Source organism: Mya arenaria, chromosome 7, assembly GCF_026914265.1.
Source record: "Mya arenaria isolate MELC-2E11 chromosome 7, ASM2691426v1".
Taxonomy (NCBI): Eukaryota; Metazoa; Mollusca; class Bivalvia; order Myida; family Myidae; genus Mya; species Mya arenaria.
In genome coordinates, this window is record NC_069128.1 from 17,092,737 (window position 1) to 17,105,103 (window position 12,367).

General features: G+C 36.5%; 1 pseudogene; it reads left to right on the forward strand.

The window, feature by feature from the left end:
* Positions 1-246: 246 nt before the first annotated feature.
* LOC128240967 (uncharacterized) lies at positions 247-8,580 on the forward strand (annotated as a pseudogene).
* The last annotated feature ends 3,787 nt before the right edge of the window (positions 8,581-12,367 follow it).

Here is a 12,367-nt window from a genome sequence, read left to right on the forward strand (position 1 = left end):
TTAAAGGAAATACTATCAGAGATAAATAAGTTAAACTATTTTTTTGTTTTACAAACTCAAATTTTAGTAAGTAATTCTGTGAAATGAAATGAGATACTTGTATTGAAGTGAGTTATGCTTGAGATTTTTTTTAGAAATTAGGGCCAGGTACCTTCTACAGAGGTGTAGCTCTTGTTACTTTAAGCCTCCTCACACATAGGCGAACCCCCCTAAGCCAGGATCTTTAATGCATCAGAATTCCTGGATATGGTGCAAGATGGTTCCATTGGATTTCCAGACCCACAGCCCTTTCCTAGTGACACCGTTGACATGATCCTTTTCTTGGTGGGGGATGACGCCTTCAGCCTCAATGAGCACATGCAGAAACCCTATGGACAGAGAGCTCTGACCGGAGAGGGAAGAATTTTAAACTACCGGTTATCCAGGGCAAGGAAACGCATTTTGGCCAACCGATTCCAGGTAATTTTGTTTTTGCCAAACAAATAGTCGAACTTCCGGTAATTGAGACTTATCAAAATAGTCCCTGCAACTAAGATAATTATGTGCTTACACAACAAAAACCTTAATGTTTTGATCCATAAATAATTTGTTCGATAAGCATAGATTTGAACCAACCGAGTTCGACCTATCGAAGTTCGACTTTCATTTATAAAAGAATCTTTTTCACGTTATTTTTTTACCAATGGCGATATTTGTCTTCGGTCATTTCAGATACGCCTGTCAAAGATGAACCACAGTCCATCCACAGGTGATTGTCAATATATGCTGCATATTCCACAACTTGATGAGGATGAGGTACCCCACTATGCAGAATGCACTGGTTGACCATGAGGACAGAAGAGGCGACCTAGTTTTGGGGGAATGGAGGAGAGATCGCAACTTGGGGGATACCAGTACTGTCAATATCAGGGGCCACAACACAGCAAGCAAAAAAAGGAAGATTGTGAGAAATACTTTGAAGCACTGGGTCAACATTCCAGTGAGAAGTGTGCCATGGCAAGACATGATGGTGCCAAATTAGAGGTTAAAACTAAGTGTAATTTAGTGGAGATGAATTTAAAAATAATAAAGTATTTTTGTTTTCGAAAATAGAATTGTTAACTCAAAGTCTAATAAAAAATAAAGAAATGAATCAAAATATTAATTTCAAGATATTGATAAAGAAAAGGTAATAAATAATAAACTTCAAAATGGTATGGAAGTCGGAGAAAGTTAGAAGGCAAATTGACCCCACCTGGTTTTCGCCAGTCTTGTATAAAGCGTTCGGTTACGGCCGGATGCAGAACTACGCTTTCGGAAAGCTTCGGACGGCTTCGGAAGCATGCGCAGAGTTGCGCTTTGGTTCGCATGTTTGCGTTCGTAATCGCTAAGATTGTTCGCGCGACACAACGCATTTTAGCGTTTAACGGTAACCGTTCGCCACACTTCGTAAAATGATTCGCAACAAATAGTTCCCTTTTGTTACGGTTACCTTTCGTTATATTTCCAATTTTCGAACCGGTTCGGTCAAAATTCGCCAGAATTGACAAATTTACCAAATTCGCGAGGCTGCGTTTAAAAATGGATTCGCCTATGTGTGAGGAGGCTATAAAAATTAAGAAGAAAATGATACAATTAAGTGCATATGTACCTTACACATAAGCTTATTCAATTGACCGATAGGTACTGTTTTATTATCCACTCTGAGTCCTATCTCGTTCTGGCAGTAGCACACACGTTTGTTACATGCTACCGAGTCGTAGTTACCGTTGGAAACACAGTACAACATCCTGTCAGTCAGCCCTAACACGTCACAGTAGAAGTACTCTTTACGAGCGCATCCTGGAAAAACACAAGATATAATCAGTTCTCTTTTAATGAAATACTCTGTCATAGAACAGAACAGAACAGAATTTTATTACACGTAAACTATTCAGTTTATTTATGTGTTTCATATACATATTAAATAAATTACAATTACAATTATACATATATTATGTCATACATATAAAATATTAAATACTTATCTTTCTATGCTGATCAATTGTACAGCATTGTTCGCAGCTTCACATGATTAACACCATCCAACGTACATATATAATCGAGTTATTGTGAGGCAACAGCAATACTTTTGGTATGGACAAAGTAAGATCGCTATGTCATTCGTTGTATTCTTCTGTTTGTACCGATTAAACCCTAACAGCATTGCAAGTTGCGGTTATTAAAATTCATTGCATACATACTAGGATAGAGTAAAGCCCGCAATGGTATTTTGATTTCCTACCAAAACGCAGCTTGTAAGTGGATTTGACATTTTGATTTACTACTGGTTAGTGTTTATGCCACGTTTCATTACCACACTTCCATGGCAAAAAAGGGCATATGGCACTTCTGAGTAACTATTGGTTCCGCAGTAAAAGTGCTTACTACACTTTGATTGAGTACTGGTTCCGCAGTAAATAAGTACTTATGACACTTACTTTGATTCAGTACTGATTCCGCAGTAAATAAGTACTTATGACACTTTGATTCAGTACTGGTTCCGCAGTAAATAAGTACTTATGACACTTTGATTCAGTACTGGTTCCGCAGTAAATAAGTACTTATGACACTTTGATTCAGTACTGGTTCCGCAGTAAATAAGTACTTATGACACTTTGATTCAGTACTGATTCCGCAGTAAATAAGTACTTATGACACTTTGATTCAGTACTGATTCCGCAGTAAATAAGTACTTATGACACTTTGATTCAGTACTGGTTCCGCAGTAAATAAGTACTTATGACACTTTGATTCAGTACTGGTTCCGCAGTAAATAAGTACTTATGACACTTTGATTCAGTACTGGTTCCGCAGTAAATAAGTACTTATGACACTTTGATTCAATACTGGTTCCGCAGTAAATAAGTACTTATGTCACTTACTTTGATTCAGTACTGGTTCCGCAGTAAATAAGTACTTATGACACTTACTTTGATTCAGTACTGGTTCCGCAGTAAATAAGTACATATGACACTTTGATTCAGTACTGGTTCCGCAGTAAATAAGTACTTATGACACTTACTTTGATTCAGTACTGGTTCCGCAGTAAATAAGTACTTATGACACTTTGATTCAGTACTGGTTCCGCAGTAAATAAGTACTTATGACACTTTGATTCAGTACTGGTTCCGCAGTAAATAAGTACTTATGACACTTTGATTCAGTACTGGTTCCGCAGTAGATAAGTACTTATGACACTTTGATTCAGTACTGGTTCCGCAGTAGATAAGTACTTATGACACTTTGATTCAGTACTGGTTCCGCAGTAAATAAGTACTTTTGACACTTTGATTCAGTACTGAATCCGCAGTAAATAAGTACTTATGACACTTTGATTCAGTACTGGGTCCATAGTAAATAATTGCTTATGATCCATTTGATTAACCACTGGTTCCGCAGTAAAAGTGCTTATGGCACTTTTATTGAGTACTGGGTCCGCAGTAAATACTTACTTCTGACTCATTAACTACTGGGTCCGCAGTAAATGTTTATGGCACTTTAATTATTTACTAGTTCCACGTCGAGGAAGTACACTTTGATTTCAGATGATTCCACTTTGGTGCCGCAAAACGGCAACTTGACTATTGTGTTCACTATACTTACTACAAGTCATGGTGTTTTCTATGTCATGCTCGATTTTAGCCCAGTATCCATCAATCATTTCGTCTTTGTACGTCACACAGATAGCCCTAAAAGAGTTACATGTATACATGTACGTCTGAATGAACGCCAACAAGCATCATATTTCTATTGTTAGTACCTCGTAAGCAAACACAATCATGAATATTACGTTTTATTACATTTTATTATATGCTTTCCGATGGTTTGTCCAATGATACTTCAGCGCACACAGGGCTGGGACACAATATCCACGACGTCATTTCCTATATGACGTTACTTCCATGCAATTAGGCGCATTTTTTTTAATAAAATGTAATCAAATAGAGGATATTTATTGCTTTCAGTGTAAGATTGTATTTTATTTCACGTTGTCATAAACAAACATATTTTCACGATTGGTGAAAGGGGAAGTTCGTATTACGTATTACAACGACAAACAGTTCAAAAAGATATTTGAACGGTGATAAAAGTAATGCAAAAATACATAAAAAGGGAGTGTCAATGATCAAAACAACTTTAGAGGCATTGCATTGTTAAGTGTCATTAGAAAATTATTAACGAATTTAATAAATAGTAGACTGTCAAAGTGGGCAGAAAGTTATAATGTACTTCTGGAAGCTCAGGGCTAAGATGGGAACGACTGACAATATCTTTGCCTTACATGGACTTAAAACACATTTTGTACACCAAAATACACAATTATTCTGCACATTTACAGATTTAACTAAAGCATTTGACTATATTGTAAGGGAAAACCTTTGGTTTAAGATATATGGACTAGGTAATCGTGGAAAATATCTAAATAAATTTTCCAATATTACTCCTGATCATAAAATTGAACTGTTTGACAAACTTATTAAGCCAATTTTGTTGTTGGGTCTGAAGTATGGGGGTCCATGAAAAGAAAATGGGTTTGTTAGCTTTGAATGGGCTTTATTGTTACACAAATATGTAGTATTTGGCAGTGAAAAAGGCCTAATGTTAGAGGCACATGGGTTTATTTGACTGTGAATGGGCTTGATCACGGGTTGCCAACATGTGGTGTAATAGGCACTGAAAATCCTTCATGACAGTTGCTCATGAAATTGTTTGGTTTAAAATGCCCGAGGGTCGGATTTTTCTATCCGGAACGGACACACATGATAGATATTTTTCTAGCATACACTGTATTACACTTTTTTGTGAAAAAATACATAGAAAAGCGCATCTTTGTACATTTCACCAAAAAGCGCGTGCGATGATGTTTACTGACGTCATGACGGGCAGTAATTTGTATTCACTGCATACGTCAAGAAGTTCCTCAGTATCACGTCTTTGAAGGGTTATTTTGTTTTGTTTTGAAGATATATTTGGTAAAGTTAATGTTTATGGAACTAATCTATTGAAATCTTATAATTATGGTTTCGTAAAGTGTATTATAAAATAAATAAAAAAAGTATTACGTCACAGCGCGTGACTCATCCGGCATTGGGGGGGGGGGGGGGCTGATAGAATTTTTCAGCACGACTAAATTCACTGGAAATGCCTATCCGGTGTGCTAGACACGTTGCATTAATGCGCAACATATCGTATTCTAGTAGAATACGATATGTTGCGTTTTAATGCAACGTGTGCAAATTTGCACCTTGGGTATTTTTGGATGCGTTTATATCGTAATTGATAACACTGAAAAACAAAACAGTTTGTGTTGAAAAGAACTTTAGACATGATAATGAAGCTAATATTATTAAGTAAGATATCAATATCTGAATTTAATACCACTCTTGTTTACTAAGTGATATTATGTTGCAGTAATTTAAGAGAAATAAAAATTATTATCCTGTCAAAAAACATTATTTAAACTGTTTCATGTATTGACTCGCCCATCGCCATGAATGTATTAACATTTATTGTATGCCTATCAAATTCCTTTTCCATATCCAACAGTGAAAATACAACACGCCGTATTGTAGAATCCGTATCATGATACTGTCGTTTTCTGATTCCGTATCATGCGACTACCGTGTGTAATCTCGGAACTACTATCGCGAAAAATAGCGTGTTCAAAAAAAACCTGGTAAAACCTGTCAACTTTTAAATACATTAAATTATTTAGAGGTTAATACACGGCGTAGCCGGGCCGTTGAGTGATAATTGGCCCGAGTGACTCATAATGGCCCGAGACGTATATTATCATAAATATAAGGAGCTCGCCAATACAAAGAAGAAGGCGAATTCGCGTCATCGATAAAAATAGCGATTGACTCGCGAACTTGCCTCAATTCTGCATATTATGATCGTCAAAAAATCCCACGAAAATTTACTTTGTTAAAAATGGCCGCGGTACGTCTACAGGAAATGACGATTAGTGTATACTCGTAAAATAGGTACTGTTTTTGTTGTTGTATTGTTTGTGTGCTGTGACATTTAACAATTGTTTTCGTATTAGCAATTTGTTAATTTTGCTAAAACACAAAATATTTTGTACTTATTTTGCTCAATAAAGTGAAGTTTGTAACTTCTGGCTTCGTTTCGCTGAAGTAGCCTCCCTTGACTTCATTACACAAAACTACTTAACGCATTCGAATTCATACGCGCATTTGACAGATGGCGGTATATTTAAATCAAATTGAAACCGAAAAATAAAAAGGAATAATTAAATAGGCAGGTATATAATAAATGGAATATTACGATTAAACGCTGTGCTGGTGACCTGCATCATGTCTCGTTCGGTGAGTAAACATGTATCCGTCTCGACCTTATGATCGAGCAGTTCTTTTCGTCTGTAATTTGTTTTGTATGAGAGCAAATGTTCGAACATTTAAAACGTTGGGAAAAAACAGGATTACCATTTTTCTCATAGACAGTAAGTTGTTTATTTCCAAATAATCTTTATTTGAGCTCAGGCAACATTTTTTAAATTTTAAATTAGTTTTTGTCAATATTTTCTGATTCAAAAGTGACGAGTTTAGCTCTGATCAAGGGGAAGTAACTACACTGGATTTTAAAGTAAATGTAGTTCGAAAAGTTGATATTTTCACTCCTAAGTTTGCAGTGAAAATATCAAATTGATAGTTCAAATTGTTAACCGTTATCACGTCAAAATTAAACTTCAACTATGAACTACGCTATTAAAACATAATGTAGCCCAGGGGCGTAGCCAGGCTTTACTGAATGTAACGCACGAAAGGGGGCAGGTGTGGGAGGGGAATATCCCTGTAGCCGATGGGGGGGGGTTCGGGGGCCTCCCCTGGGGAAAAATGGAAAATGGAACTAACATGTTGAGCTCTAAGGTGTATTTGGAGGGACTAATAGGTTCGAAGCCGCCGACTTTGTAGTTACCAAGTGATCGATTTAGGCTCAGTAAGCTACATGTTACTAGCACAAAGAAGCAATGCTTACTTTAGCTGATCTTCCTGTTATTTTGATATCAATTTTTAGCTTAGCCCTCGACTTTGATGCCTTTTTTTTGCAATATTTTTTCATTTTTCAAATTGATGTTACGCACAAGCGTAAGTGCGTAACGCTGGCTACGCCCCTGATGTGGCCGGTACTCACTTGGATCCACGGAACTGCATTGCAAGATAAGACCCAAACATATCACAGCGCGGCGCCCTCTCATGACCCCGAAAGGCAGCGGGCTGTGCATTCCATACCGCCAGCTTCGTTCTGCAGCTGACTGATGATCGGAAACAGAAAAAGTTGAAATACTGATTGCTAAAGAACATTATTTAAAGGTTTGGATAAAAACGGTTTTGATGACGTATATTATAATTAGATGGGTGTTCCGTTAACAAAGGATTTATATTATGTGCTGGATTTAATGTTGTTTTGTCGTATTCCCTATCGCCGTCGTAATCGCTGTCGCCCTCGTCTTTGTTGTTGCTGTTTTTGTTGTTGTTGTTGATTTCTGCTGCTGCCGTCAAAATTATCTTGTCGCCGGCAGACAAATGTTGTGCAAGAATCAATGCCCAAGCATGGACATATTAAACAGCATTAGTAAATGCACACGAATTGCGGCACTTAAGAATACATGTATACTCTGTCACATGGTGTGAGCCGTACAAGAGCAAACACAAAGATAAGGCAACGTAACACGGCCTTATAAGTCCATTTAAGGTCAACATTTATCCCGACTTTAACTTTGCAGACCATTGTTTGAAAGAGCCCCTATCAGCTTTAATTTGTTTATAATATTATATGCCGATATCACCTACTGGCTCTCCAGCACCGGTCGATATTGCTCTACTGGGTCGGTATCGACTTTTCGCTCGTCAATACTGGCCGATATCGCAATACTTGGCCGATATCACTTCCTGGTTTTTCAACACCGGTCGATATTGCTCTACTGGAACGATTCAACCTCTAGGCTCTTGAACATCCTCTGCATCAATGTCAACGCCTGACACCTCAACACATGCCGATATTGGTATACTTCATAATATGAACATTAAGCTCTGATATCGAAATCAGTGCTCTACCGGGCCATTATCACATCCTTGTTCTTCAACACCAGCTGATAGTGCTCTACTGGGCCGATATAATCCCTGACTTTTTAACACCAGTCAAAAAAGCTCTACCGGTTTGATATCACCTCCTGGCTCTTTAACAGTGGTCGACATTTCTCTACTGAGTCGATATCACTTCCAGGCTCTTCAACACCGTCCGATATGGCTCTGCTGGGTCCATATCACCTCCAGGCTCGCCAAAACTGGCCGATATCGCTATAAAGGGTCGATATCACCTCCTGACTCGTCAACCCTAGTAGATATTGCTATACAGGGTCGATATCACCTCCTGGCTCGTCAACCCTGGCCGATATCGCTATACAGGGTCGATATCACCTCCTGGCTCGTCATCACTGGCCGATATCGCCATACAGGGTCGATATCACCTCCTGGCTCGTCAACACTGGCCGATATCGCTATACTGGGTCGATTCCACATGCTGATCCTTTAACAACACTAAATAACCTCTAACGTTAACTAAACTAGGCAAATCTCATTTGCTAGTACTTGAAAATAGTCAATTTATAAACGTACTTTTGCTTCGTAAGAAAAGAGCACCTACGTTTGTCGTTGATACAGGTGTCACAGCATCCACAAAAGCCTTCGTACTGTTTGAACTTTGAATTACAATTATATTTATGGGCGCAGTCTATGTCCTTGCACGAGCACTCTCCTGCGTACGCCCCACAGGCCAAAACTGCCAGGCATATCAGCTTTAGGATATTTTCTTTTATTAAGACGTTTTCACCTGTACCTATGAATATTTAATACTGCTAATACATTTGTATTTTTCTATATTTTAAACCTAAAAAGGAATGCGAAAGTTGTAAACAGATGCCATAAACCGTAACGCATCGTCGAGTATCGAGGATGACTTATAAAATAAAACATCTTTATAAAATATATATATATCCGGGTCACTAGATAAAGAACCTTCCCGGCTCAACCTTTCCACACCCAAAACCCTTTACCCTCTACAATAAAGGTCGAAAACGAGGAAAACTAAGCAAAAAGTGCCTTGTTTATTTTACGTATTACAACAGAGAGTTTTAATGCACATGCCAAAGTTTATGTATTGTCCAAGGTCAAGGTAATAAGTCACAGACCGGGTCGAAGTATGAAGGGAAAATGTAACACAAGCTTTGAATAAATATACGACATTTATTAATGCCATAAAATGATTTTACTAAGTATCGTTTAATGAAACATAGAGTCAAAAGCATGTGTATTTTATCATTTCCCGAAACACATATCTGGATGGACCAAGCTACAATATATATTACACAAATTGCAGGTTTGGAGTACCATTATGTGACTTTTAACCGTATAATGCAATTTTGGTGGCGCGAGTAATGGCGTAATCCCGCATAGGTACTAAAGGCCCGGGCCTGCATATGACTCTCAAAAATAGTATATTAAAAAGTCTTAAAATGCATTATAAACTGAAAGGGAATGGGGAATGACTATGAGACTATAAACCAGTCCATTTTTAAAGTTTTATTTGCTGTTTCGGGTTTGTTTTCAGATTTAAAAAGGGAGTTTTTCTAAACAGTAGTAATGAGAATTGAATCGATGGAAACTTCGGCAAAAACATTGGCAGTGTCTGTATACCACGTGATAAATTGTGTCATTATAAAGGCTACGTCGGACGGCAATACTTTGCTTCATATGATAAGTTTAAACTAAGATAACTTGACTATTTCTTCACTGTTGTAAACGAAACATATCGCAGTCTACGCCGCTTACAAAGCACCGTGTACGATCTTTTACCAGAGTTTGATTTAGAGTTCAATGTTTTAAAACACATCGACAAACCTTTTCACAAAATGGCCGTCTTGCGGAGCACTGTCGAAACATTATTTAGGAAACAGGGTTGTCTAAGTGTTTGATGAAACTAATTATCTTATCAATCTCCGGTAATAAAACGAAGGCGGGCATAGACTGTCCTTTGTTTCATTTAAATGTGTGTAGTAAAAAAAAACGTTATCTTTGTTTTATGTCTTCATTTTAAGCAAAATGTTGCCTTCCGATGTAGCATATATGACGTAATTTATCACCTGGTATACATACACTGATAGTATAAGGCGTGTTTTATGTAAATTATTATTTATTTTGGTCAAAATAGTGAATATATGTCATTTAAAAAATTATTCCACAATTTTTCATGAAAGAAAATTAGTATAATAAATATAAGGTGAACATGTGCAAAAATTCATCAATTCCAAACGGACCTAATCATAGTTCCTAAAATAATTGAGATAATCTAATAATTTTTACTGTTCTGATAAGGTAAGATTCCCATCTGCAAGAAAAATATAACTTTTATGCTAGTTAGATGGACCTTTATGGCATATTCAAACAAAAAGCACCGACCAGAAACTGAAATTCGCCATTACGAAAGAACCGGGAGGTTGCAAAACAACGAACTCCCCCCCCCTCCAAAAAAAAAAAACACGTTAAGAACAGACTGATATGCAAACTTTGCGCATGCATTTCAAAAAGAAGATTAAAATATCATTCCTACCGTTAAAAACTCGTTGAGTAAGACGCGTATTTATCCAAATAAAACGTTTTTTTTTGTTGCAGTAAGTTCATTGTTTTTCCATTTTTGATGCAAATCAGTATATTCGATAGACATTTCAAAGTTTACCTAAAATATAATACAATCATTCTTTACCGTAGGTGTTTGTGTGCTGTTGTGTATTTTTTTCTGCTTTCAGATTGATGGTTGTACGAGAAAGACCTGATACCTTGGACCGTCAGTCATCTTCCTACGAGCTGATGATATTCATCGCTTTTTGTACATACTTGTAAATTACTGTTTGTTTTGTAACTTTCTTCTTTGAAAGTTGTGAACCAGATTCATATCATTTCAAACAAACTCTCATTCCCCTCATTCTTCATATGAAATAGTGCACATATCGTATATTTGCTCCTCGTTCATAATACTGTGTTAGTTTATAAGTTAAACATATGATTTTTTTTTAAATACTTAAAAAAGCCAAAGGTGACTCATTGTGAACTCCAGTGACATATCGTGCCATCAGTTTAAATATATGACTTTCATGTTTTCTAAAACATATTTTGTACCTGTATATATATGTTTCAGTTAATTCTGTTACCATCATGTTTGTTTCATATGAATACATTTTATGAAAAAGAAAAAATATAAGTGCTTTAATGTCGCAATGTATATAATCGGTGTTTATATTTGTGTTTGTTGAAAGCTTCTTAGGATATGGGGAAATTTATTTTGGCGAAAAAAAGGACATAGATATTTCCAATGCTGTATCACACTATAATAAATAGTTCATTGTTTACATGAATTGTGTTAATGTACGTATATGACATTCTTGCAACAACTTGTAATGGATACTACCAAATATGTAAATATATTGATTGAATGTGGTTTTACTGAATATATCTACATTATTTACAGTATGAAATTATTGCAATTTATAATCATCATATTAAACTGAGTTGTGTTTGTCGAAGAAATGTATGATAGTGATAGTGTGAATGTATGTTTTGTATGTTGCTTAATATGTATAGTACATGTGTTTTTGTAATACTTTTTGTGTGAAGGCCATGCTGGAAATAAGTAGTATGTCTGTAATGATTGTACACTTAGTATGTAACCTTCGTTAAATAAAGTTGTTATTATTATTATTATTATTATTACCCCTTTCTATCTAAATTTCTGTTAAAATAGGCCCTGCTTTCTATTTGCCACAAACTGTTCCCCAACCTTATAACATTTCATTCTTTATTAAATTTATGAATCAAGTACGATTTTCTGGACAAACGACACTTCAGCAACTGCAGTACTTTGATTGTTTTGGTATAATTTCTGTTATAGTCTCAATGATAAGAGTTCTGAGACGAATTTTGAACTTGACCAAACTTTTGCGGAGTTTTGGAACATTTACCATCTTTTCTTAACTCTAACGTTGTTTTTTTTGATAAAAAAATAAATATTACCGTTTATGCTGTATGGTGCTGGACTTCGGGGCATGGCTCCAATGAATGTTTTTGAAAATGTACACGTGTATGCATGTAAACGCAATTTGTATACATCATTTCAAGCTTGCAATGGTGCGGTTTGGGGTGATCTAGGTCGCTCCCACCCCACCACCCTTCTAATGCCACCTGGACCCGCTCCAGTATTTATAGTAAATGTTCAACCTTCGTAAATGTGATTGAAACAATAGTCGTTAGACAAAAGAGAAGGAACAAGG